General features: G+C 49.3%; 1 long non-coding RNA gene across 1 annotated transcript; it reads left to right on the plus strand.

Moving 5' to 3' along the window:
• Nucleotides 1-2,136: 2,136 nt before the first annotated feature.
• Nucleotides 2,137-3,656, plus strand: LOC136476316 (uncharacterized). Its single transcript, XR_010763521.1, has 3 exons — nucleotides 2,137-2,196; nucleotides 2,328-2,468; nucleotides 3,541-3,656. It is a non-coding gene; the product is annotated as an uncharacterized lncRNA (long non-coding RNA).
• Nucleotides 3,657-27,914: the final 24,258 nt, after the last annotated feature.

A 27,914-nucleotide genomic window follows, 5' to 3' on the forward strand; every position in this document is an offset into this window, starting at 1 on the left:
AACTTTGTTAATTACCTCTTGAGCTAGATCATCACGGTTTAGGAGATAATCATCGTTGAAATTCGCCTGTCAGTCGGGACTGTCGAAACTGAAATGAAATTTCAGACTCGCTACAGTGACCGACCGGCGTCAGGCCGTCGCCGCCGCGTGTCCGCCACGCGCTCTGCTCGCTCTGACCACGCCGCGCGCTGGCCGGCTTGAAGTGGACGACGCCTGCTGCCTCTCCACTCACCCGCGCGCGCTCTGCCTTTCCCATTCACTCTCCTTCCTTCTCCGTCGCAGCCGCAGCAGCACACCGCCGACGCCATCAGCCGCCGAACTCGCTCGAGCTCGCCGCGGCACCACAGCCATCACCGTCCCACCCAGAGCGCTGCGAGCACCCCCCCCGAACCGTGACGCCACTCTCTCTGAACCGGTCAAGCTCTAGGTAAGCGGCATTGCCGAATCGCGCACCACCGTGACATGGCCGCCATGGTCGCCGCCGGTGACCTCCCGTGACCACGCTCGAGCACTCCACCTCAGCCTTTAGCGGTAGCATAGATAGGTCCATCGTGATCCCTAGAAGCTTACGCGTGCCTTGCCCGGTCACTGAATGCCGGGGTTCACCGGAGATCCGCCATGCGCCATGGCCGAGCCGCCGTGCGCCATGGCCGGCATGCTTATTGGCCGCTAGGGTCTAGGTTTAGGGTATCAATCGACGCGGGGTAGCTTGGGGGACATGCCGGTGCCTTCGGTTTCGCCAGAGTCCTCGTCGTCGACGAGCTCCGCCGGTCCCCGTCGAGCGAGCCGCCGTGCTCTGTTTTTCGTATCGCTGACGTGTGGGCCAGCTGAATTGTGGACCCCGCCTGTCAGTCACTTTGTTATAAGAAGCTAGTTCAAAAATGCTATTTTGAATGCTGATTTGATATTTTTGTATCTCCTGTTTTGTAGATCCAAATTGAGTACTTCCAAGTTTGTTAGATTCACTGTTAGGTCTAGTATTTAAGAAAAATATGTCTTGAGCATATTATGTAGAAATTTTGGATGAATTAAATAGGAACTTGAAAAGTGTTTTTGAATGCATGCAAACTTGTTTAAATCATATCTTGAGTTTCCTTGATCCAAAAATTGTGAAATTTTGTGGGTAAGCTAGTCTTGTATAGTAGAAGCTCTGGTTAAAATTTGAGAGTCATTGCATGTGTAGTTTTTGAGTTATAGATTTTCCTTTTATCATTGGTAGATACTTGGGTGAATTTTAGTAAATTATTTATGAATCCTATGGACATGAAACTTGGTAGGTAGTATCTTGGTACCTTATAGATGCTAGGAAAAATATGAAATCTGTTGCTTGACACTTTTCACTAGGGTTTCCTAATTATGCCATTTTAAGCCATTCTATCTTACCATTTTTGTGTAGGCTGTCGTACTTACTAAAATGGTGTGAAATTTTTATGGTAGTCTACTTGGACCATGTAGGGTCTACTGTAATTTTTGTAGATTTAATGGTGTAGCTTTCATATATGTTTACTATTTCCACTAATTAATTAAATAAATTAAGAAAGGTAGTAAAAGAAATGTTTTGGTGATGAACACTTTACTTTCTGGTGTTCTTGTGACATGTGTGATATATCAGTAGAGTTAGTTTTGTCCAATTAAGTGTTTATATCATAAGTTAGTAATTAATTGTTTGCATTATGTCCCTCTGGACAGATCTGGGGACTTTGAAAGGTTCCCCATGATATTTTGGTTTTCTGTGATTGAGTTGAATACAAGAGTTGTAGATAATCTATGTAGCTAGCTCCTGTCAAAATTTGAGGGCAATTAGCCTAGTAGTTTAGAAACTACAGCTGTTTAAAGTTAGGTTGCAGTTTTTGCTGATTCTCTGCCTTGTGAGGATAGACTTCGGTTGATTGATGAATTCGACCTGGTAAAGGTTTGAATCATGCTTTGAGTTCTGAAAATGTATTATAGACAATTTTATAAGCTTTTCAGGTTGTCTTGTTGCATATCATTTGGATTTATAAATCTTCAGTTATGACTAGTTTACTGCGCCGCTACATAGTATTCATTTTGCTGAAATACAATTGCTTGAGTGTATGTGGTTGCAATGTTCTCGTTGATTATGTAGGGGTTAGCCTAACTTGAGAATATGCTTAGGTGCAGGTGCTAGGTCGTTAACTGAAGATGAGCAATTATACCTTAGGTTGTATAAACGTGGTAAGTGAAAGTGATTTGAATAGGGCTTAAGTTGGAATATGCAAACTACAGCGAACATGTGCATTCCCCGAGCATCCCCGACATTCATACATGTGCATCCATGATATTTATCTTGCGCATTCATGCAATAGGTGTGCCGGAGGGAGTGACGTTGCTGGAGTTCGAGGGAGCCAACCAGGAGGAGGAACCCGAGGTGCAGGAAGCCGACGAAGCAGTCGCCGCGGAGGAATTGCCCGAGTGCCCTGACCACCAGCCTTCCTCGTTCCTGAAAGGCAAGCCCCGGAGCATATTAAGCCTCCTATGTTTTCACAAATACATTGAGTATCTTTTATTGTTGATGATGCATTAAGTATAGGAATTGGTGGAAACCAATTGCTGCATTATATATCCTTCCTTGTCCAGATATCGCACTGAAATCCTATTTAAGTTCAGGAACGGGTTAAATGCTTAGCCATGCTTAGTGCGGTAGAAGTCAGGTGATTTCCTGTCACCTGCGAGCTTTAGGATGAGGTGGATCACGGTTGGCTATATTTGCTATCGTGGAAAAGAACCATGTAAATAATGAATTAAGACTGGGCGGGGTCTTGTGTAGGTTTGAACATAGTGACTCCGTCTGAGTCATTTAAGGACCGATACGCTGTACGTCCTCATGTCATGTTGAACGCAGCCTAACACTTAGCTGGCCGGATAAGTCGTTCCGACCGCGAAGCCTAGTAGCTCGATTCAGGCCGGGAACACGAGCAGTGGCGGCACTCTGGAGGTAGTAAGGATGTGCGGAGAGCCATTGGCATAAGTCCAAGGCGGGTTAGAGTCCCGAACAACCTTGGCAGAGTGGTTCTCTGAGAATGCCGATCTGTTCGGACCCGCGACTCCTGAATTGTACCAAAGGTGACTTGTTGCGACCCTGACGGGGGAAGCAGGGTTTGTGTTTAGGAATACCCCTCCAGCTGGATAGGAATCGATTCGAATCGCCGTCTCTCCCGGATAGTGAGAACTTGACTGAGCAGCGGCAACGTAGATTCAATTAATTTAACGATATGGTCAAATGGATGATGATAAGGTTGCCACAATGAATACCTGATATGGTTATTAATGTTTGCACCCTAATAAAATGATTGCTTAGTACAGGTGCTAATATAGATGACAGGTTAATGGCTAAAAAGTTACTGCTAGTTCAGGTTAAGAGTTGATTAATAATACTTATGCTTTTCTGCAAAAAGAGAATGTCAGCCAGCTCCACTACATTAAGCTATGCATAATCCTTGGTGTCATTTGTTTGGTTTTCGACGGGTAAGTCTAGCTGAGTACATTCCCGTACTCAGGGTTTATTCCCTCTTGTTGCAGATGACCTTCTATATCAGGGATTCTGCAAGTATTGTCTCCACCCGGCGGGTGATGAGGACTAGATCATGGGCATGATCTCCTTTCTCTTATCTGAATGCTTTTGCGGTCTGTGATCAGCAAACCAGTATGTGTATTTGAACTCGGTGTGTGAGTTAAACTATTTACTTCCGCATGTTTACAAGACTTGTTTTGTAATAACAATGACTCTGTGATGATGTAATCTATTTGCAAACATATGTGAAATGTTGTAACGTACGATATGTTATGTTGGATTACTGTGATCTTGGTTGTATGCAAGTTGGTTTGAAATCCTTCGAGATTTCGGTTGACTACCGGGTTTATATGGGCTCAAGTTCGAGAATTTGATCGTTCCGGCGATTGTTTTTGTACTTGTGCTCTTATAAATTGGTCGGTTCTGTGACACCGCTTATTTAACCGATCTAAAAAAAATTTAAAGTCATTCACCCAGCTTTATTAAAAGCTTAACGAAAGCCAATGATCCGACATATACTGGGGATACCAGTTTTACAGTTTTAGCATCCGAAACATGAGCTAGCAACTGAACCAAACTCAAAACACCGAACTCTACTTAACCAAGTTTAAGCAAAATAAAACTCCTCCCAGACCTCATCTAGACCAAGCTTAATTAAGAACAAACATCGCTCAGAAAGAAACAACTACGGAATAATCGATCTACAGTAGCCGATCTCTTGTGTGGAACAAAAGAAGCCGTGTGTACCCGTAGGGTGCGTTCGCGCGCTATGGGATGATTGGTTGCACGCAGAGGCTATCTTGAGCCCCATCCTAGCACCGCTTGGTGCATTTGGACGTGTTTGGATGCCTGCCTCGTATCTTTTTTCTGCTCCGTCTCATTCATCTTCACCCCTCCATCCCGTATGGATCCGTCTTCTCGATTCCCACTTCCCTCGCGATGCAGGACGACGCGATGCACCCATGATACAGAGGCACATGTGTCATACACTCGAAACTCTCATCCATGCATGCAACCAAACAAGATCTCATCTTGTACTGGACCAACAACAAAGACAACCAAACATGACTGGGTGCACGATTTGAGCATGCATCTCACCATCCTGGACCGGCTCTCCATCCCGGCTCCCCATCACCAAAGCAACTAATCACCCCCTCCAACAACTTTTTTAAATGGTTATCCAAATATAGCCATCTTCTATTCTGGATTTTTTGCTAGCCAAAAATAAAAGACGACAATAGCTCTCTAGAGTGCGCATGAGATATAAAAAAACTATTGGAGACTGAAAAGATATAGAAAGCGATTTTGATGCAAATGGCTCTCCAAATAATGACGTAAATGGCTACGCAAGGAGCGAGACAAGCTGCTCCAAACTATGGGGAGGCTCCTCTCGGAGCATGGCGCGGCCCGCGAGGAGCGCGACCAGGCCGTTCAAGAGCGCGACGAGGCGCAGCAGAGGATCGGCTCCCTCCAGGCCGAGCTCGAAACCGCTGGCGTCTCTGCTAGGCTGGCCACGGAGCTCGCCAAGGTTAGGAGGAACCTTTAGGCAGAGAGCGACGAGCTTGGTATCCTGAGCGCCGCCCTTGGAGTGGTCTACGATGACCTGGAGGTGGTGCGGCCGGATGGGACCAGTTCGCTCGTGGCCCATGCCATCGATATCATGGCGCGGGTGCGCCTGCTCGAGAGGGACGCTCTTCGCGATGGGGTCACCCAAGCCTTTGTGATTGCTCGTTCGCATTACGCGGATAGCATCAACTTGCAGACGATGAGCCTCGGTTTCGGACCTGGCTATGAAGCCTCTGAGCTGGATAAGATAGAGACGACGGTAGCTCCTCTTGCGCAAGACCTGGCCAACATAGTTGAAGATATAGTTCTCCCCCGGAGGGGGTAGTTAGTCATATAGGTCGGATGAACATTATTGTAATCTGTGGACAAGTGTCGGCCCTTGTGTATCGTAAAAACAAATTCGTAACTTCGTTTTGTTTGATTGAACTTGTTTTCTTCCCTTTTTGTATGCGAAAAAGTGGCTCACGTATTTTGACCCTTCCATTCGTTAAGACCGTAGGGCCCGAGGTGTAAGAGAACTTCGATCATGCTGGTGAGCAAAGACACCGTAGCCACCGAGGCGTACATTTTTTTGCAGTCCAATCAGACATGATCAATTATTCGTTTCCACAAACCTTGCCACTAAACTTAACATGAGAAAGAGGTCTAGCGCAGCGACTATTTCAAAAAGGGATGTATTTATACCCTTATCAGCCCCCGAGTGAGATCTAACCCCTTGCAGTTGCTGGGGTCAAATGTCACTGAAGGTCGAGGAGAGGATAGCGAAACTTAGTAGGAGAAAGCATCTCTTGTATTCACATGTACCCCCTTCCTAGGATCTTAGCTATCGTTCTGTGACCGTGCGTTCGGTCTCCTTGCAAGTCCAACCTTCCTTGAGCCCCCGCGCGTAGTGGGGATTCAGTCGAGGGTTGGCTCATTTTTGTAACTGTCGCCCCGTTCGTAGTTTCTAGAACTGGAGGGGTTGAGTTAACGTCACTTGCCTTGATGGCTTGAGTGATGCGCTCAGTGAGCTTGCTAACAGGCATGTTCAAACGGAATCTGGTTCCATCGCTGGTGATGGGGTCAACAAAGCCCTCATGTGGCATTCCGTTGCTCCTTAACCCGCCTTCCAACAAATTCCCCCTCAATGGGGATTCTATGAGCTCAGCTGGAGGTTAGGATCGAATGAGAAGGTTGAGATGATCTTGTGTACTTCTAGACAGGACGTGCAAAGGCCGCTAGGACTCATCTGCGTTTCCCCTTGGCTTTTGTTCGACGCGTGGCGGCCTCAGGCCCTTCATGAGCCGGCCTTCGAACCTCGGTCTCTCGATCTAGGATCGGGCGGCTCGAGCCCCCAAGCCTTGTGGGGTTTGGTAGGGGTCGGCCGTGTTTCATGTGTCACCCTGTCCTCGGTTTCCACAATCAGAGGGGCTGAGCTAACAACACTTGCCTCAACGGCTCGGGTGTCGCACTCGGTGAGCTCGCCAACGGGCATGTTTGAGTGGAATCTAGGTCCGTCATCCACTGATGGGGTCAGCAGAGCCCTTATGTGGCATTCCACTACTTCTTAACCTGCCTCCCGGCAGATGCCCAAGCCGTTCGATAGGCTTAGGTGGCCCATTGGCCTCTTCTCAATGGAGATTCTGTGGGCTTGGCTCGAGGTTAGAATCGAACGAGAAAGGTTGAGATGTCCCTGTCCGCTTCTGAGCGGGGTCGGGCAAGGCCGCTAGGGCTCATCTCGATTTTTCTCCCCTAGCTCTGTTTGACATGAGGCAGCCTCGAGCCCTTCGTGGGCCGACCTTTGAACCTCGGTTGGTCGCCGCTCATATCGAATGAGACAACTACCTCTTCGTGACGTGACGCGAAGCGTTGTGATGCAGTAATTGCATATGCAATGCTTGAATGTATGAGATGAATGCATGCGTGATTGAATGAACGAATGTATGAATGAAAATTGATGAATGAATGATCATATAAAGAAAAAGCGGGGGTTGGTAATGTTACCTCGATGGCATGAGTGATGGGTTCTGGGAGCTCTTACCGGATATGTCCGTGCGGGGTCTGGGTCCGATGTTCGTGACAGGGCCGGTGTAACCTATACGAGCATCCCAGTCTTTCGTATCTGTCTCTCGGCAGCGGCCCAAGCCATTCGATCGACTTGGGTGACCTGATAGCCTCTCCTTGATGGAGATTTCGTGGGTAGGCCCCTCTAAACCCTTCCCGAGAAGGTGGACGTTAAGGTTTGGAGTGTGGAGACAAAGACTCTGATCGCGCTAGTGAGCCAAAATGCCATAGCCGCTGGGCATAGGGTCCTAGCAATCTGACCAAGTTTACTCAAAGTTTGCACCCATACACCATGCCTCTAGTTTTTAAATGCAAGGAGGGGTCGGGCAAAGAGAATGTCTAGCGAATAGACACTCCTACCAGCCCCCGAGCGATGTCCGACCCCCTGTCGTTGCTGGGGTCGGAGGCTTGGTATCAAAATTAATACGTAAAGTAAGTAAGGATGTTTGTCTCTCAGTGGCGGTTTTGAGCCATTCAATCGACCTGGGCACCGGTTTTACCTCGATGGTAAGAGTGATGGGTTCGAAAAACCTCCATCGGATATGAGCGTGATACTGTCCACTCCTTACCCATTTCTCGTTAGTGGCCAAGCCATCCAATAGACTCGTGTTACTTGTTGAGACAAGATTTTCCTACGAAAATAAAGAATGAGAACATCCAACACAAGAATTTAGTCAGGCAGGTAAGTCGAGCGATGAAATTGTGCAAAATGGACGAGCTCTTAATCCTCGTTATAGCAAATAGCTTTTTAGCTCTTCTCCCCCTTTTTGTAAAAAAGGTTTAGTACATTCTGATCCTTTCCATAGTTAAGGTCATAAAAGCTCAGAGTACGGGTGAGCCAGCTCTGATCACGCTGGTGAGCCAAGGCGTCGTAACCGCTGGGGCATAGGTTTCTCATAGTCTGACTAGTTATACTCAGAGTTTGTTCCCAAAAACCTAGCTCCTTGGCATTAACATGAGGAAAGGGGGCAGGCACAGAGAATGTTTGAAGGATAAATATACTCATATCAGCTCCCGAGTGAGGCCTGACCCCTTGCTGTTGCTGGGGTCGGATGTCACAAAGGATCAAGTGGTTCTGATAACGAAACTGATAAGAGAAAGTGTGCATTTATTAGGGTTAAAAGTGACATTACTGCTCGATGTTCTAGGCATTGGTGAAGACTTCACCGTCGATGGTCTTAAGCTTGTAGGCGTCTGGATGGAGTATCTCTGCAACTACATACGGTCCCTCCCATGGTGGGGAGAGCTTGTGGCGGTCCTTGTTGCTCTATATGAGGTGGAGGACCAGGTCTCCGACATTGAAGGCTTGACCCCGCACTCATTGGTTGTGGTACCGTCACAACGCCTGTTGGTACTTGGCCGAGCGGAGGAGGGCAACATCGTGCAGTTCATCCAGCTAGTCCATGGCATCCTTATGGGACGCCCTAGATCCCTGTTCATCATATGCCCTGATCCTTAGCGCTCCATAGTCGAGGTCGGTTGGGAGGATGACCTCGGAACCATAGACCATGAAGAAGGGTGTGTAGCCGGTGGCTCGATTGGGGGTTGTCCTTAGGCTCCAGAGTACTGAAGGAAGCTCAGTGACCTAGCATGTGCCATACTTGTTCAACTGGTTGAAGATCCTAGGCTTGAGGCCTTGTAGGACCATGCCATTTGTGCGCTCAACCTGCCCGTTCGTTCGAGGGTGCACGACGGCGGCTCAATTGACCCATATGTGGTATTTATCATAGAATCGAAGGAACTTCTTTCCGGTGAACTACATGTCATTGTCCGTGATGATGGAGTTTGGGACTCCAAAGCGATGGACAATGTCAAGGAAGAACAACATGACTTGCTCAGACTTGATTGCAGAGATCGGCCAAGCTTCTATCCACTTTGTAAACTTGTCTATGGTGACAAGCAAGTGGGTGCAACCTCTGGGCTCCCTCTTGAGAGGTCCGACCAGATCAAGCCCCTAGACCACGAATGGCCATGTGATAGGGATTGTCTAGAATGCTTGGGCCAATAGGTGAATCTGCCGAGCGTAGTACTAACACCCTTCGTAGGTGCGCATGATCTGCTCGGCCTTGTCTACAGCGGTGGGCTAGTAGAAGCCCTATTGGAATATGTTCCTGGCCAGGGTTCTAGGCGTGGCATGGTGACCATAGACCCCACCATGGATATCTCTCAGCAAATGCTTCCCCTATTCGATGGGGATGCAGCACTGCAGGATCCTGGTGTGGCTTTGCATGTAGAGTTCGCCCTCTACAAGAACAAAGGACTTGGCGTGATGTACGAGCCATCGAGCCTCCATCTTGTCCATCGGTAGCATGTCACAGAGGAGGTAGTCGAGGTAGAGCGTACTCCAGTCGATCAGAGGGTTAGGCTCTGTCGCTAAGTCCTCTTTGAGCTCCACGACTTTGGTGCCGGATGGAGCCGACGATGGTCAGCCCTCAGGCCTGGATTGGACGGACCATTACTACCTTGTTCTGATCCCTCATAGCAAATTGAGGGCTTGTGCTAGTCACTGGCGAAGACGCCCATTGGCACTGGCTCTCGACCGGATCCTACTTTCGCAAGCATGTCGGCCGCCTCATTGAGGCGCCTCGAGATGTGATTGAGCTCGAGGCCATTGAACTTGTGCTCCAACTAGTGAACTTCTTGGTAGTATGTGGCCATCTTAGCATTGTGGTAGCTTGACTCCTTCATGACTTGGTTAACGACCAGCTAGGAATCTCCTTGAACATTGAGGCATCGGATGCCCAACTCGATGGCAATGCATAGGCCATTGATGAGCACCTCATATTCAGACACATTATTGGAGGAGGGGAAATGGAGACAGACCATGTACCTCATGCGTACCCCGAGGGGCAACACGAAGACTAGCCCATGCTGGCGCCCTTCTTCATCAACGACCCATTGAAGTATATCATCCAGTACTCTTGATTGACGACCGCTAGCGGCATTTGGACCTCGGTTGATTCCATGATGAAATTAGCCAACACCTGGGACTTGATGGTCATTCGAGAGGCATATGCAATGCCCGGACCCATTAGCTCAAGTGCCCATTTCGTGGTTCTTCTAGTGGCATCCTGGTTTTGGATGACCTTGTTGAGGGGGAAGGACGTCACGACTGTCACCGGATGTGACTCAAAGTAGTGGCATAGCTTCCTCTTGGTGATGAGGACGGCATACAGAAGCTTCTAGATCTAGGGGTAGTGGGTCTTTGAGTCGGATAGGACCTCGCTGATGAAGTACACAGGGCACTATACTTTGAGGGTATGCCCCTCTTCTTCCCACTCCACTACTAGGGTGGCGCTGACCACTTGTGTGGTGGCCGCAATGTAGAGCAGAAGGGGTTCTCCATTGGTAGGAGGAACTAGGATCAAGGCCTTCGTCAGAAGCAGCTTGACCATGTCAAGTGCCTCCTGGGCCTCGGATGTCCATTCAAAGTGGTTGGCCTTCTTCAGAAGTTGATAAAGGGGGAGACCTCGTTTGCCGAGGTGCGAGATGAAGCGGTTGAGTGTGGCGAGGCACCCTGTAACTCGCTATACTCCCCTCATGTTCTAAATTAGGCCCATCCTTGTGATGGTTGAGATCTTCTCTGAGTTTGCTTTGATGCCATGCTCGGAGACGATGAAACCAAGCAGCATGCCCCTCGAGACCCCGAAAACGCACTTCTCGGGATTAAGTTTGATGTCGTTTGCTCAGAGTTTTGCGAAGGTCTATTCAAGATCGGCTATGAGGTGGTCAGCCTGTTTGGACTTGACCATAATGTCATCAACGTAGGCCTCAATGGTCTACCCGAGAGGTCCCCAAAACACTTGAGCATACAACGCTAGTATGTAGCCCTAGCATTCTTCAGACCGAATGGCACGGTGACGTAGCAAAATGATCCAAAGGGGGTGATGAAAGATGTCGCGAGCTGGTCAAACTCTTTCATCACGATTTGATGGTATCCGGAGTACGCATCAAGGAAGCATAGGGTTTCGCACCCTGAGGTAGAGTTAACTATTTGGTCTATGCACAGCAAAGGAAATAGATCCTTTGGGCACGCTTTGTTGAGACCCGTGTAGTCAACAAACATCCTCCATTTCTCACTCTTCTTTTGTATAAGAACGGGATTGGCTAACCGCTCTAGGTGGTACATTCCTTGATGAATCTGGCCGCCAAAAGCTTTGCGATCTCCTCGCCGATGGTCTTGTGTTTCCCCTCATCGAAGCGACGTAGGCATTGTTTCATCGGCTTGGAGCCTGGGCGGATCATCAAGGCATGCTCGGCGACTTCCCTCAAAATACCTGGCATGTCCGAGGGTTTCCATGCAAAAATGTCTATTGGCACGAAGGAAACCGATGAGCGCGCTTTCCTATTCAGAGGAAAGCGTGGTACCAATGCTCACCATTTTGCCCTCAGTGCTCCCGAGGTCTATGAGGACCTCCTTGGAGCCCTCCACTAGATCAAAGGACCTGGTTGACCGCTTGGGGTCGGGTGCTCCTTCGGTGACCTCCTTCCTGAGTGCCATGAGCTCTATGGAGGCAACGATTGCTGCGGCGTGATCATAGCACTCAACTTCGCACTCGTAGGCACACTAAAAGGAGGTGCCGATGGTGATGACCCCACCTGGGCCCAACATCTTTAGCTTGAGGTAGGTGTAGTTGGGGATGGCCATGAACTTTACGTAGCATGGTTGTCCTAGAATGGCGTGGTAGGTTCCGTGGAACCCAACCACTTCAAAGGTGAGGGTCTCCATCCTATAGTTGGATGGACCCCCAAAGGTGACAGGCAGATTGATCTACCCAAGTGGCATGGCCTGCTTTCCAGGCATGACACTATGGAAAGTTGCTCTGATCGATCGGATGCACGCTCAGTCGAGGCCCATGGCGTCGAGCGTCTCGGCGTACATGATGTTGAGGCCACTACCCCCATCCATCAGTACCTTGGTGAGGCGCTTTGTACCGACGATCGGGTCGACCACAAGTGGATATCTCCCCGGTTGTGGGACGCTCTCCGGGTGGTTGGTCTAGTAGAAGGTTATGGTGGACTCTGACCACCAGAGGAAGGCAGGCATGGCCGGTTCGATCGTATAGACCTCACGGCATGTGACCTTCTAGCGGCGCTTGGAGTCGTATGCTGCTGACCCTCCGAAGATCATGAGGTGGCCATCCAGCGCCGGAAAGCCTGTAGGGTTGAGATGGCGACTGGAGGGGGGTGAATAGTCATTTCTAAAACTTAATCGCGTATGCTAACTGAAACAAGTATAGAATTAAAACTATCAGTCTAACCAAGACTACACCCCTCTATCTATGTTCTCTAGCACCTTGCAAAGATCCTAATTAAGCAACAAAGGTGTTTGGCTAGCTAGAGCTCACCTAATCAATTCTAGAAGCAAGGTCATACAAACCTATGCCACTAGTACTTTAACCAACGGGGAGCTCCTACACATGCTAGTAAGCAAAAGCACAAAGCCATCTAATCTCACTAGCAATGCTCAATAATAAGGCAACCAATGCCTAATTAGAGAGCGCAAATACTTAGCTACACAAACTAAGCAATATGACTAACAAGGTTACACAAACCAAATTAGCCACACAAGGGAGATACTTCTATGCTACACAAGCAAGAAGGTAACTAGTGAGCTACACAAGCTAACTAATTGCAAGAGCAACTACACAAGCACAATATATATGAAAGTAATAACAAGCTTGTGTAAAGGGATTGTGTGGCGGGTATGACCCCGGATACCCACGACAGACCACATGGGCTGCGCTGGGCGGCCTAGCCCACAAGACGATGCCTTGCGGGGCACGACTCTGGTCAGCGCCTTTCGCAAGACATCTAGAAGATATCCCAAAGATACTATGAGATCTGTTAGGATATGTATGATCTCAAGATTCCTGTAACCAGTTATTACTTTCTGGTTATCTCTTAGATCTAACCGACTTGTAACCCTACTCCCCGAACTATATAAGGTGGATAGGGACCCCTCCAAACACACGCAATATCAGACGATAGCTAATACAAACCAATAGACCACAGGAGTAGGGTATTACATCATACTGATGGCCCGAACCTGTCTAACTCATGTGTCTCTATTGCCTTCTTGTTCTTGATCTCACGCTCCTCTATCGATCAATCAACCTTTGTGGGATACCCCTCGGAGGACTACCGATGATATTCCATCGACAGTTGGCGTGCTAGGTAGGGGCTGTGCGTGCTATTTTCTTGTTGAACAAGATGGCTTTTTCCACAGGCTCTTCATTCCTTCCATAGCCCGACCAGATCTTCACGGTCGGATCCATCTCGTGGGTCATCAACGTTGACGGAGTCGGAGAGCTCCTCGAGCCGGTGTAGATCATTTCTACGTCGATCACCCCTACGCCTACAACTGTAGATCCAATCTTGGAACCACTTCCAAGGTCACCTTCATCAACGACCTGTCGTCTACTTCCTCGCTACCAGAGGAGGCAGATCAATAATGACAATCTAATCGAATCCATCGATCGGGTCGGTCTAAAGCTCGCCGATTGTCTCTTCATCGCTGAATCGGCCCTGGATACTTTGGTTCAGCATCAACCACCCTCCGATCTAGATCTATCAGAGGCTGCTCAGAAAACTCTAGGAGTTGCGGCTCTGCCCTTCAGTCTCACCAATGTCGCCGTTACTTACCAAGACACCCTGAGGGGGAAATTCACTGACCAGGTGGGAGATGCCCATCCACTCACCGACTAGCTCGCTGTTCAACCTCCGTCAGCCGTCAACCTGCTACACATAGGCCAGTGCCCTAGAGCGTCCCTCCAGACCATCCTGGAAGAAAATCTAGGCTCTGAGTCTCAGGGCTCTATGGAGACCCTCGCCGAAACCTTCACCAAGCAGCTCCTTTTTTCACCCTTCTAGGGTGGTGCAATCTTCAACGTCAGCGTCGACAACCCTCCTCAGAATGGCAAAACTGAGGAGGAACGCGTTGCTCATGAGAACCAGAACATCAACCATGTGTAGTGCCGAGAAAATGAGTTAGCTACTGGGCGGGTTGAGGCTGCTCAAAATAATCGGCTTGACTCACAAGGAAGGCCACTTCCACTTCACCGTGACCTTGATGAAGAGTTTCTCCACATTGATGGCCACGACATCTTCAAGACTCCAAGCGCTAATCTGACAGTGGCCACAAACGAGCTTGCCCGCCTCCCATAGACACCCGAGCTCGCCAAGGTCACTGCCATGCTTAAAGCGGCACACTGTTAGGTTAATGAGATTTGTGAGGATCAGAGACCTTCGTTCTCCACAAGCACGATCCGCAATCAGCTACGCCGAGATCCAATCGCTGCCCTAGTCAAAGCCATTTCACTGACCAATCACTACCTCTATAGGAGGGAGCCAGGGGCCATCACACCAAACACCATCGCCAACACGACCAGGAGGTCGAACAAGATGCTCAAGTGCACCTTAGCAACCTCTAAGATGCACGACAGTGTATCGAGCAACGTCACTTCAGTCGCCATGAAGATGAAGTACGCCGCTACTAGGAGTACAAGCAGGAGTACGAAAACCTGGACTCAGCTCTCGAGCAGATCGAGGCCGGCAACGCTACAGTCGACACCGACCACAACCCCAAAGGGCCTCCAGCGTTTACGAGGGCACTCCAAACACTTTGATGGCCCCATGGTTTCAAAATCACTGGGGTCGAGCCCTACGAGGGAAGGATGAACCCAACACAGTGGCTATAGGCTTACACCACCACTGTCCGTGTCGCAGGAGGAGACACCAGTGTCATGACAAACTATCTCCCTATTATGCTCACGCCACCTGCCATGAGCTGGTTTACTAGCCTTGCCCCAGACTCCATCGGATCCTAGGAAGAGCTAAAAAGTCTTCACCGACACTTATATGGCTACGTGTATTCGGCCAGGCACCAAGCATGATCTCAACTGCATCAACCAGAAGTCGTCCGAGCTTCTCCGCAGCTACATTCGATGCTTTTCTAAGATGAGGAATTCTATTCCCAACATCATGGAAGCTGAGGTCATCACCGCCTTCACCTGAGGACTCCACCATCACGAGCTTCACTCCAAGTTCAACTGCAAGCTGCCCACTCGCAAAGGCGAGATGATCACTATCGCCAACCAGTATGACGATGCTGAGGAAGCTAAAGTGCGCTTCAACAAGGATGTGGGCACCCATCGCCAACCTCGTCGCCACGATGACCGCCCCAACGACCGACGCCACAACGACCGCCGTTTTGACAACCGCAGTTACCATCGTGACAGCGGCCATGATCGAACAGAAGGACCCAAGCCTGGCCAAAATCGTCACCACCGGCCAGACCACATTATTGCCACCGTCAATTAACCTCACGCCAAGCGCAACTACAACGAGCAATACCAAAAGATCCTCTATGGCCTGTGCCCTCTTCACAAGAACACCAAACACAAGATGAAGAACTGCCTCGGCTTAGCAAAGGAATTTCAGGACAAAAACTTGGAAGATGACGCTAACGATGGAGCTAGAGACCACCGACCACCTGGGGGTAACAACAATGCTTTCTAGGACCATGACAAGGTGGTTGCCACCATCTTCGGGGGCCTTACCACCACCAAAAGTAGAAGAGAACAAAAGCTCACCGCACGGCGGGTGCTCTCCATCACTACGAAAGACGACACCGCCAACCCTAGTTATCGCCCATGGTCCAAGGTACCCATCACCTTTAGCAGGGCTGACCAGTGGGTGGACATCCCCTACATAGGGTGTTCCCCCTTGTCCTCGATGCAACTATCCAGAAGGTGCTCGTAGGTAGTGGGAGCGCCCTGAATCTCCTCTTTGCTAGAGCCATAAATGAGTTGGGCCTTGGATTATTAGATCTCACACCCTCCGACTCTCCTTTTGGGGTGTGGTACCTGGTAGGGCCTCCAAACCGCTTGGGTTTATCACCCTACCAGTACAATTTGGCACGGCAACCAACTACCACGTCGAACACATCAACTTCTACGTCGCCGACTTCAACACCACCTACCACGCCATACTTGGTCGGCCAGCTCTAGCCAAGTTCATGGTTGTACCGCACTATGCTTATCTGGTGCTGAAGATGCCTTCGCTTGCAGGAGTTCAGGCCCTATGGGCCAACCTCTCCATCACCTACGCCTGCGAGACAAAGAGTCTCGCTCTTGCCAAAGCCATCGACCTCTCCATCTAGATGGCCAGCGTGGTCACCGAAGCCAAGACGTTGCCCACCGACGACATGGAGATCATAGAGCTAGAACCTCCCCATGCCTCCACCAAGTCTAAGGAAATAAAGGAGGTCAGCCTCAGCCTCGATGACCCTTCCAAGACTATGAAGATTGGGGCTCACCTTGACCCCAAATAGGAAGGTGCACTCATCTCCTTCCTACATGCCAACACCAACGTGTTTGCTTGGAAACCTGCAGACATGCCGGGGGTACCACGGGAGAAGATTGAGCACTCCTTAAATGTCTCGCCGACCACCAAACCGATCAAGCAGAAACTCCGTCAATTCGCACCAGACAAGAAGGAGGCTATTAGGGTAGAAATAAAACGGCTGTTAGCTGCCAGATTTATAAAAGAAGTGTATCATCCTGAGTGGTTAGCAAACCCTGTTCTTGTTCGAAAAAAGAATAAGGAATGGAGAATGTGCGTTGATTACACTGATCTTAACAAACACTACCCTAAGGACCCCTTCTATTTGCCTTGGATAGACGAGGTTGTAGACTCCACCGCTGGCTGTGAACTACTCTCCTTCCTTGACTATTACTTCGGCTATCACCAGATCTCCCTCAAGGAAGAAGACCAGATCAAAACATCATTCATCATGCCCTCTGGTGCATACTGCTACACCACCATGTCCTTCGGACTTAAGAACGCTAGGGCGACCTATCAAAGGGCCATTTAGATGTGCCTCGATCAACAGATCGGTCGCAATGTTGAGGCTTACATCGATGATGTGGTCATCAAGTCTAGGACCGCTGACAATCTTATTGCCAACCTCAAAGAAACATTCACCAACCTAAAAAAGGACCGATGGAAGTTGAACCCTTCAAAGTGCATCTTTGGAGTTCCATCTGGTATACTGCTGGGCTACATTATCAGCGCTCGTGGCATCGAACCCAACCCTAACAAGGTCTCCGCCATCACCAACATGAAATGGCCAACATGCGTCAAGGATATATAGAAACTTATAGGCTGCATGGCTGCTTTAAGCCGCTTCATATCGCACCTCGGTGAAAAAGGCTACCATTCTTCAAACTCCTCAAGGCCTCCGAGCGTTTTTACTGGTCGGAAGAGGCTGATACAGCTTTCAAACAGCTCAAGGTGTTCCTAACAAAGCCTCCGATCATGACGGCGCCACGGCTAGACAAAACTCTCCTGATCTACATTGCCGCTACTTCCCGCGTCGTCAGCATAGCCATCGTGGTAAAACACGAGGAGGACGGGCACACCTATAAGGTGCAACATCCGGTATACTTCATTAGTGAGGTCCTTAATGAGCCCAAAACTCGTTATCCTTAGGTCCAAAAGCTGCTATACACCATCTTGATTACATTGCGTAAGCTCCGCCACTACCTCAAGTATTACAGGGTTGCCGTGGTCTCTGAATTCCCTCTAGGGGACATCCTCCATAACAAATAGGCTAACGATCGTATCATCAAGTGGGCTATCGAGCTCGGCACTTACTCCATTAAATTTAGGAGCAGGCCTACGATCAAGTCTCAGGTGCTCGCTGATTTCGTCGCTGAGTGGACCGAGATCCAAGAGCCCATCGCCGCCACTTGCCTCAAGCACTGGGTGATGTACTTCGATGGCGCCCTTAACATCAACGGTGCTGGTGTGGGCATTCTGTTCATTATGCCCACAAAGGATAAGGTCCGATACGTTCTCTGGATACACTTTTTGGCCTCCAACAACGCCGCCGAATATGAAGCATGTCTCCACGGACTCCGTATAGCCATTGAGCTCAGCATCAAATGCCTCATGGTATACGAGGACTCCATGCTGGTCATCAATCAGCTTAACAAAGACTGGTCTTGCTCTAGTGAGAAGATGGATGCATATTGCGTCGAAGTCAGGAAACTTGAAGGAAAATTCTACGGCATCGAATACCACCACGTGGTACGCGACCAAAATCAGCTCGCCAACCATTTATCCAAGTTGGGCTCTTCTTGCACCGCGAGTCTACTGGGGGTCTTCATTTAAGATCTCTAGGCGCCGTCCATTAAGGAAGATAAGGAAGTACAGGAAGTTCCCCTCACTGAGTAGATGGTACTATCAGTACTTTTGCCGACCACCGATTGGAGGGAATAATTCATCAAGTACCTCACCAGCGCTGAAGTACCCGCCAATAAGACTGAAACCGAACACCTAATTCGAAGAAGCAAGCATTACGTGCTGGTAGACGGCAACTTGATGAGGAAAAGTGCCAAGAAAGGGATCTTGTAGAAATGCATCACCCAAGAAGAGGGAGTGAAGCTACTTCTAGAAATTCACTCTGGTTCCTGCAGCAATCACGCAGCCTCGAGAACACTGGTCGGCAAGGCTTTTCGAGCGGGTTTCTACTAGCCCACAGCCATCTCCGATGCGGAAGACCTTGTACGATGTTGTGAAGGATGTCAATTTTTTTGCCAAGCAAATACATGTGCTGGCACAAGAGCTGCAAACCATCCTAGCTTCCTAGCCCTTCGCATGCTGGGGACTGGATATGATTGGGCCTTTTAAGCCAACGCCAGGTGGCTTATGGTATGTATATGTCGCCATTGATAAGTTTTCCAAGTGGATTGAGTATAAACTGCTCATCTCGGCTACTACAAAGAAAGCAGTCGAGCTCTTCGAAGACATCATCCACAGATTTGGTCTCCCGAACAGCATCATCACCGACCTCAGCACTATATTTACTGGCCATCACTTTTGGGACTTCTGTGAAGACCATTGCTTCTTCGTCAAATACATCTCCGTTGCTCATCCTAGAGCCAATGGGTAGGTCGAACGGGTGAACGGAATGATCCTTGATGCCCTCAAAAAGAGACTATATAAGAAAGAAGAAAAGCTCCCAGGCATATGGCTCAAGGAGCTACTAGCTATAGTCTAGGGACTGCGTACTCAAGCTAGTCGCAGCACCGGTGTGTCTCCATACTTCTTGGTCTACCACTCAGAAGCCATCCTACCAACAGACATTGCCTTCTGAGCACCTAGGGTGGAAAACTTTGATGAAGAGTAGGCTGTAGCTGTTCAGACAGAGGACGTCGATAGGGTCAAGGAGGAATGCCTAATCACCTACATCCGCATAGCCAAATATCTGGAAGCCTTGTGGAGGTACTACAACTGCAATGTCAAAGGTCATTCATTTGCTGTCGACGACCTCATTCTCCGTAGAAAACAAAAAACCGAAGGGATGCACAAGCTCTCTTCCCCTTGGGAAGGTCCTCATGTCATCAAAGAGGTCACTCGACCAGGGTCTTATCGCTTATGTGACTTAGACAGAATTGATGTTCCCAACTCATGGCACATCGAGCACCTTATATGTTTATATCCTTGAAACGCTCTAGATATGTACTCTCCACTTTATGCTGAATAAAGTTTTGGTCTCCATAACCTGTCTCCACTTTTTCTGCATTGTGGTTTAACCCCCATTGGTGATCGCCGAGCTCTATGCTACTCCATAAAGATCTCAATACGAAATAGACATAACTGCGCCGACCACATTTCTCCAAATCTCCAACGTTATCACCGAACGCTTCTCTCCAATATCGCCGAACGGTTCTCTCCAATGTCGCCGAATGATTTCTCCAAAGCGCCGACACATTTTTGCCAAAAAACGTCAAATAAGTCTTCTCCAAATCACCGAACACTTTGCTCTAAATCTCCAAGATATTTCACCAAATAGTGAGCAACAAACTTTCTTTTCTGTTCTCTTCGGAAAAGACCCAGTCTCCGATCTCTCCCTTGATGTGCCATGGGCTCTGCGCTCTATGTTATGGGTGGTCGGTTGTGGTTCCTTGGTCACGTCTGTTCATCCTACATGTCCACGGGCTCCACGCTCAACGTTATGGACTTTAGGCTAGCCAAGGCCGAGAGTTTAGTACAGAACTAATTGCTTGGACGCCGCTTATACTACCTATATCTCCAATTTATTTCAACAATCACCGAGCAGCACATGTTCTGCTCTATTCTCTATGGAGAAGACCTAGTCTCTGATCTCTCCCTACACATGCTATGGGCTCCGTGCTCTACATTATGGGTGGTCAGCTATGGTTCCTAGGTCACGCCTATTCCTCCTACACGTGCACGGGCTCCGTGCTCGACGTTATGGACTATGGGCTAGCTAAGGCCATAGGGATCAGTATCGAACTAACTGCTCAGACTCTACTTTTACTCCATGTAAATACATCAACACTATGAGGATTTTCTTTCACCGAAACTACAAGCACTTTGCATAAACATGCACCTTGTAACATTCCTCACATACATAATTGTTTTTTGCACTTTCGCGCGTTCCAACCACACTATCAAGATATTACAGATGCAATCTCTGAATAGATCACCGAGCTCCACCATCACCATCCATCTCACTGAACAGGTCTATATCATCAGCCAGCTTTTTTGCTACGTCCTCCACCTGATCCTCCAACTATTGGGTCTCCGCATCGCTAAGTCCTTCGGCAAACCCACCCCCTATCCCCTGAAGGTCGACGATTGGGTAATGGGACCATACCACCACAAGGACATGAGTAGCGATGGACACAATAGTGTCGCGGTTGAAGCTCTTGAAGTTCTCCCATGCTGCTTTGCACCTCTGGATGATGGTGTCTGAACGTTGCCGCCTGCCATCGAGTGGAATACCTGGTTCAAGGTCGACACAGTCAAGCACCAGTTTAATTGTGGCGACTATAGTGTCAAAGTTGTCCCTTTGGGTCCTAGCCTCCTACACCAGCACATCAAACTGTGCCTTGGCTTTATGATGGTAGTCTGCATGCGTTACAATGTCCCATCATACAAGGAAAGTACTTCGATAGTAATTCTGACCAGGAGGTATTCACCTTTTAGCTCCTTGGCCAGTTTGTCTGCTTGCTCAGACTCCTTCGCCTTCTCCTAACAAAGTTTTCAATGGCCGGCGCAGTTGGCTGAGCTCCGCATCTTGCTCTATAAGCGCAATAGTTAGCACAAAAAATATGGTTGTTCAGCAATACCAAGTGCATTTGCCGATATACTCTACTTGCTTTTTGCTCGGATACACTTCTGAGCTCTTCGAATTTCTGTTCCAACTACTCGGTGACACTCCTCAGTTGTCCGGAGACAGCAGCTAGCTGCTCGGACTAGCTCTGTAGCTGCTTGGACTGGCTACATAGCTGCTCAGACGTAGCCGCTAGCCGCTTGGATAGGACCCCCTTTTGGTATTCCAAGTCCCGCGCGTTGGACTCTGCAAGGTCTCATTCGCGCCAGGCCCTCTGGATGTTTCTCTCTGAGACGTTCACCACCTCTTTGAGTTTTTCGTTCTCCTCGGCGAGGGGCTCCATCCTCTTTATCAGCTAGCGGCGTTGCTTGGCAGTCCGCATTATCTCCTGCAAATGCATAATGACAATGTCAAAATCCAGTTACAAAAGTCAAAGAGGAGCATTTCAGATGCAGTACTAACCTTGATTTGCTTCATCACCCCGGCAAGGGCAGTTTCTAGTCTCCTAAACTCCCTGGTGGTGTCCTCCTCTTCGACAATTACTATGTCATCGCCGCGCTTTCGGAGGATTCAGACAGCTTGGGGTTGAGGTTCTAGATGCTCGATCTCCTCCACCTCGTCCTCCTCTACTGTAGCCAGAGGCACCACCTGGGGGCTCGGTGGTCGGATAGCGGGTCCGACTATGCCCTCCAATGACTCAGGAAGCGTCGTCTGCTCCTTCAGCACTACAAGATTCTCTGCTCCAGATTCTGGCGCGATGCTAGTAGCTACAGTTCTACTCCAGAGGACGTGGTGGCACCTCCCGTCACTGAGGGTACAATCACCGACTCGTTCGTTGTCGATGGCGGCTGTTCGCCGCTGCCAAGTCCGCCAACTGTGGTAATTGGCTCCACCGCGTGCTGATGAGCACCTAGGGACTCCAGGATGGGGTCCACCGGCATTCCCTCCGTCTCAGAGCTAGCCTTTAGCTGCTCGTCAGTCTGGATGGGCGGGAATGGATCCATCGTATGCCTTGCTCTGCATCAAGTCAGCTCATTAGTCATCACAAAAGTTAAGAACCTACAACAAATTAACTCCAAGGCAAGGATACTTACAGTTTGGTTTGTCAGTTCAATTTCTTGAACCAGTGGTGCTTGCCCGAGCCCCCAGGTGTAGCTATGGGATCGACTCCCATATTCTGCGGAGGAGGTCTAGGCTCCCTCATAGTCAACCTCTGTTCTACCTAACGCTCTGGGGCCCTCTCCGCCTACTGCTCTAGTTTTCCCTCCGCTTGTTGCTCGGGGACTCCCATCATTTGCCCCGCAGGGACTCCTGTCATCTGCTGTGCGGGAACTTCCCTCGCCCACTGCTCGGGGACTTCCCTCATCTATGGCTCAGGGACTTCTTCATCTCTCCTTGATTGATTCCCCATGGGAGTGCTGCATGGATGCTCTTTCGTGCTCTATGGAGGATCCTTCAGAACTTCATCGTCATCCGATCAGTCGAACACAGTGGTCCTTCGCGATTGACTAGTCTGATTATCGCCAAGCGAGATGCCGCCTGGTTTGATGGAAGTAGAACCTACCGTCTTCCTCCTCTTCTAGGCTAGCTCGTCTGCCGCTGCCCTCTTCCCCTGAGCTTTCTAAGACACTGGGGGAGAACTTTCTGTCCAACCAACATCCGTGCCTCTGGAGTCTGACGATACGCCGATGGCACTTCCTTTAGGTTGAGTTTGTGGTCGTGCATCCACAGCTGGTGGCCAATTGCCCTTCGGCACACTTGAAAAGTACACTGCCCTATCCTATGAATGGATCTTTGCATAGGTAAATTAGTCTACTGCTCGGTAGCAAAGAATGATACAAAGCATCAGGAATACACAACTGAGATATTTACCTGAGGAGGCAGATTTTTGTAGTTGAAGGGCCTCGTATACCCTAACATGTTGAAAGAGGAAAATGGAGCAAATAGCTCTGTAGCCCGCTCTTCACAAATGTTCCTCGATAGCATCTCTGGCCTCTCCCAGGTACCGTTAGTCTCCCCCTTGAACTCGAAGGCTAGATGCGCCCTCTCTTTACAGGGTTGCACGCGGCGTACTATAAAGCTTGCCATTACCAATTCGCCGTTGGTTCTTACACCCCTTATTAAGGCAAGAAGCTCCCTCACTTGCTCCATGTCAGCGCTGTTCGGTGTCTCTGACCAGCTCCTTCGACTCTCTAGGATGTGGTCGGCATCGTAGTGGATGGCTGGGTGGCTCTATTTTATGTAGAACCACCTGGCGTTCCACCCCTTCAATGATGTGTTCAGTGGCACAGTAAGGTACTCGCCCGCCATCCCATCGTGCAGCTGAAGGTACACCCCGCTGACCACTTTGGAACCACCGCCGCCTCTCTTTTTCAGCCAGAACAGGTAGCGGAAGAGGTTGAAATGGGGGAGGATTCTGAGATATGCCTCACAGAAATGGATGAAGATTGAGATGTGTAGAATGGTATTGGGATGGAGGTTGCATAGACTAACTACCCAAAGCTCCAACAGATCCCTCAGGAATGGATGAACAGGAAATCCGAACCCGCACCAGAAATAATCCTCGAATACCACCACTTCATCGGTATGAGGTGTTGGGAAGGACTCACCGAGGGCTAGCCGCCATCCGGCGGTAGCACGATCAGGGAGAACGCCAGCCTCCACCAATCTGTTAAGCTCCGCCTCTCCCATTCGTGACGGCACCCACTCTTTGTCCCGCCGAGCGCCGATGCTCGCCTTCTTGTTGCTTGTTTTCTTCGATTTGGCAGCTCCTTTCTTCAGCGCCATCTCTACGATGTGATTGGGGTTTGGCAACGGAAGCAAATGTGGAAGCGAATCTAGAAACATGAGGATTGAGGATAAGGACAGAATGGTAGAGTGGCAAAGGTATGAACACGAGATGCTATGGCATAGTTATAAAGCACTTTCCCCACCCTCTCGCATTCGAGGGTTTTTGGGAAACTGTGCCCACAATTTGCACCCCTCCAATTTCTTCGACGCAAATTAATGGGCCGCAGCCTAGGCTTTCGCGTAACTGCAGCCCATGTAGCTCATTTATCGCCGGTGTTGGTTGTTGCTCGCCGAATAATCATCGCCTTCTCCGCCATTTATTGAGGCTCAGTAACAGTTACTGTATAGCCATTACTCTAGTTTTTCTCCATGGTGGAGTTTTTTAGATATCTCCGTACATGACTCGGGGACTGGCTGCCTGCTCGGTCGGTCTTTTTAATATTTTTCTGTTTCTGACCCTAGCACAATGTGACTGCGTCACCTACTATCAGGCTCGGGGACTAAGTGGGCACACTTCACCTTGCGGTGAATGTGCTCTCTCTCTCATTTTAGGGCTACGCTCGAGGACTGGCTGCCTGCTCGGCTGGTCTTTTGCTATTTTTCTACTTTGGACCCTGGCACCATATGACTATGTCATCTACTATCAGGCTCGGGGACTAAGTGGGAACACTTCACCTCATGGTGAATGTGCTTGCTTTATTCTAGAAGACTTCACGCCTCTCGAAGATGAGGAAGATTATCTCCTTTTCTCGTGGACGGACTCTACGTGGGCACACTTCATCCACTATGAAGAAATTTTCGATTCTAAACTTGAGCTCCTTACACCCTTATGGCAAGCCGTGCTTGGGTTATCCTGCTCGGCTATGGTTCGTGCTGTGCTTGGCAACTACTCTCAACTGCTCGGCAACTCATCACGATGCTCGAACCATGAGTTCAACTGCTCCACTTTATTCGCACCTACTCGAACAAGCTCAAGACGGCGTTGCACAATGGATACAAGATGCTCGAGGACTAGCTGTGGGGGGTATGACCCTGGATACCCATGGTAGACCACATGGGCTACGCCCTCAGGGATGGTCTAGCCCATAAGACGAAGCCTTACGGGGCACGACTCTAGTTGGTGCCTTCCGCAAGACATCTAGAAGATATCCCAAAGATATTACGAGATCTATTAGGATATGTATGATCCCAAGATTCCTGTAATTAGTTATTACTTTTCAGTTATCTCTTAGATCTAACTGACTTGTAACCCTGCTCCCCGGACTATATAAGGCGGGCAAGGACCCCCTCCAAACACACACAATATCAGATGATAGCTAATACAAACCAATAGACCACAAGAGTAGGGTATTACGTCATACTGATGGCCTGAACCTATCTAACTCGTGTGTCTCGGTTGCCTTCTTGTTCTTGATCTCATGCTCCTTTGCCGATCAATCTACCTTCGTGGGATACCCCTCGGAGGACTACCGGCAATATTCTGTCGACAGATTGCAAACCAACGAGAAGAACAATGTTGACACGATGATTTTCTCCTAAGGTTCACATGCTTGCCAACATGCTATGTCCCCGTTGTGTCGATCGCTCACTTGGTGGTTCGATGGCTAATTGGCATCACCCACCAAGCCCGCATGTCGGGCACCGCAAGAACCTACCCTGAAAGTGAGGGTAGCTCAATGACACGCTTTACTAGAGTTGCTCTTCGCGACTCCCGCAGGGCGAGCATAATGCCCCTCACAAAGCTCTTCTCTGGAGCACCGCATAAGCTTCTTGCGGGTTTCAACGGAGACCACCACCAAGCCATCTAGGAGGTGGCAACCTCTAAGAGTAACAAGCACCACCGGCTTGCAACTCGATCACCTAGTGCCACTCGATGCAAACCCACAATGCAACGCACTAGAATCACACTCACTCGCAATCAATTCACACTCTTGCAAGCACAAGTGAGTTAGAGGGCATCCAAGCACTCCTACACAAGCCACATAGGTGTGAGGGTGCTCAACAACTAGCCCAAGGCCAACCACACACTCCTTTTATAGCCCCAAGGGCTAAATTAGCTGTTACCCATTCACTGGGCAAATTTTGGGACGACCAGACGCTCCAGTTAGATCGACCGGACGCACCCTGCCAGCGTCTGGTCGCTCTATGCCATCCATGTGTTGCTCTACATTCAACTAGAGCCGCCTGATCTCAATGGTTAAGTTGTGACCAGACGCTGCACAGTGAATGACCGGACGCTGCTGTGCCTGAGTCCGGTCGTTTCCCTGAGCCTCTGTTTTGCGACCGGGCACGTCCGGTACACCATGACCGGATGTAGACCAGCGTTCGATTAGTTCTATGCCCATGTGCCTAACTCCAGCACCGCCTACATCACCATACATCAGCACTGACCAGATGCAGACCCTGAGCGTCCGGTCAGTCTTCGCGCCAGCATCCGGTCATGAGACTGAGACCCCGCGCTCACTGCTGCCACTGACCGAACGCGCCAGTCCTACCGAGGCTAGTGTCCGATCAGTTTTACGAAATCATGTCTTTTCTGTATAGGGCGCTAGTGGCACTGTCGGACTATCCGCACTCTACGGGTGGACACTCCACCGGTGGAGTTTCAAACCTTTCTCGCCTTTGTTCCATCGCCGAGTTAATCCACATCAACTCCAACTTCATCTCCTTTATAAATGTGCCAACACCACCAAGTGTACACCACCATGTGTATGTGTGTTACCATTTTCACAATCATTTTCCAAAAGGATTAGCCACTCAACTTGCCACTCAATCATAGCGATGATGCAAAGTTAGATCACTCGAGTGGCACTAGATGACCAATATGCAAACAAGTTTGCCCCTCTTGATAGTATGGCCATCTATCCTAAACCCGGTCATTAACTTCTCTACACACCTATGACCAGTGAAATAAAATGCCCTAGGTTATACCTTTGCCTTGTGCATTCCATTCCATCTCCTCCAATGTCGATGCAACACATGCACCAACAAGATCAACAATGATATGATCCACTTCATATCATCACATGATCATATTGGTTCATCGATCTTGACTTCACTTGCTTTTCACTATTGCCTTCGTCCATCGGTGCCAAGTCTTGCTTAAGCTTCACCGCCACGCGGTCCATCGCTCCAAAGCCTCCAACTTGCCCATCACGCTTGCAACCGGTTCATCAAGCCAATTCATGTCTTGATCTTCTCCACCTTGATCACATGACTCAATGTCATGTCTCATTTGCAATGAGCTCCTTCATCATCACATATGTGAGCTTTGCAACATCTCCAACCCATTTTCACCTTTAGGGCATATGTTGCTCACACACCTGTACCTGTGGACTAATCACCTGTGTATCTCACATAAACATAATTAGTCCACCTAGGTTGTCACTCAGTTACTAAAACCACACAAGGACCTTTCAAAGTCATTGTCTTTCCCCTCGACATCGTCTGTGATCGGGTCAGGGTCCTTCCCAAGCTCCCCTTTGTTCAAACCTCCAGACAAGAACCGCTTCATGAGGCCACAGTCTTTGTATAGATGCTTGATGGAAAAGGCATGGTTTGGACATGGTCCCTCAAGCAGTTTCTCAAAGTGGTTCGGAGTGCCCTCCGTGGGCTTCCGACCACCCCTACGGTCTGCGGCGGCCACAAGCGAGCCTTCGTGCCATTGCTTTTTCTTCTTCTTAGCAAGACGATTGGAGGCGCCTTCACCGGCGTCCTCATCCCACCCCGCCTTGCCATTAAGGTGGTCAAAGATCGCTCCGACCGCTTCTTCGCCTGAGGCGTGGCTGGTGGCGATGTCGAGGAGTTCCTTGATGGTTCGCGGGCCCTTGCGTC

The sequence above is a fragment of the Miscanthus floridulus genome, chromosome 8 (genome assembly GCF_019320115.1).
Source record: "Miscanthus floridulus cultivar M001 chromosome 8, ASM1932011v1, whole genome shotgun sequence".
In the NCBI taxonomy this organism is placed as follows: Eukaryota; Viridiplantae; Streptophyta; class Magnoliopsida; order Poales; family Poaceae; genus Miscanthus; species Miscanthus floridulus.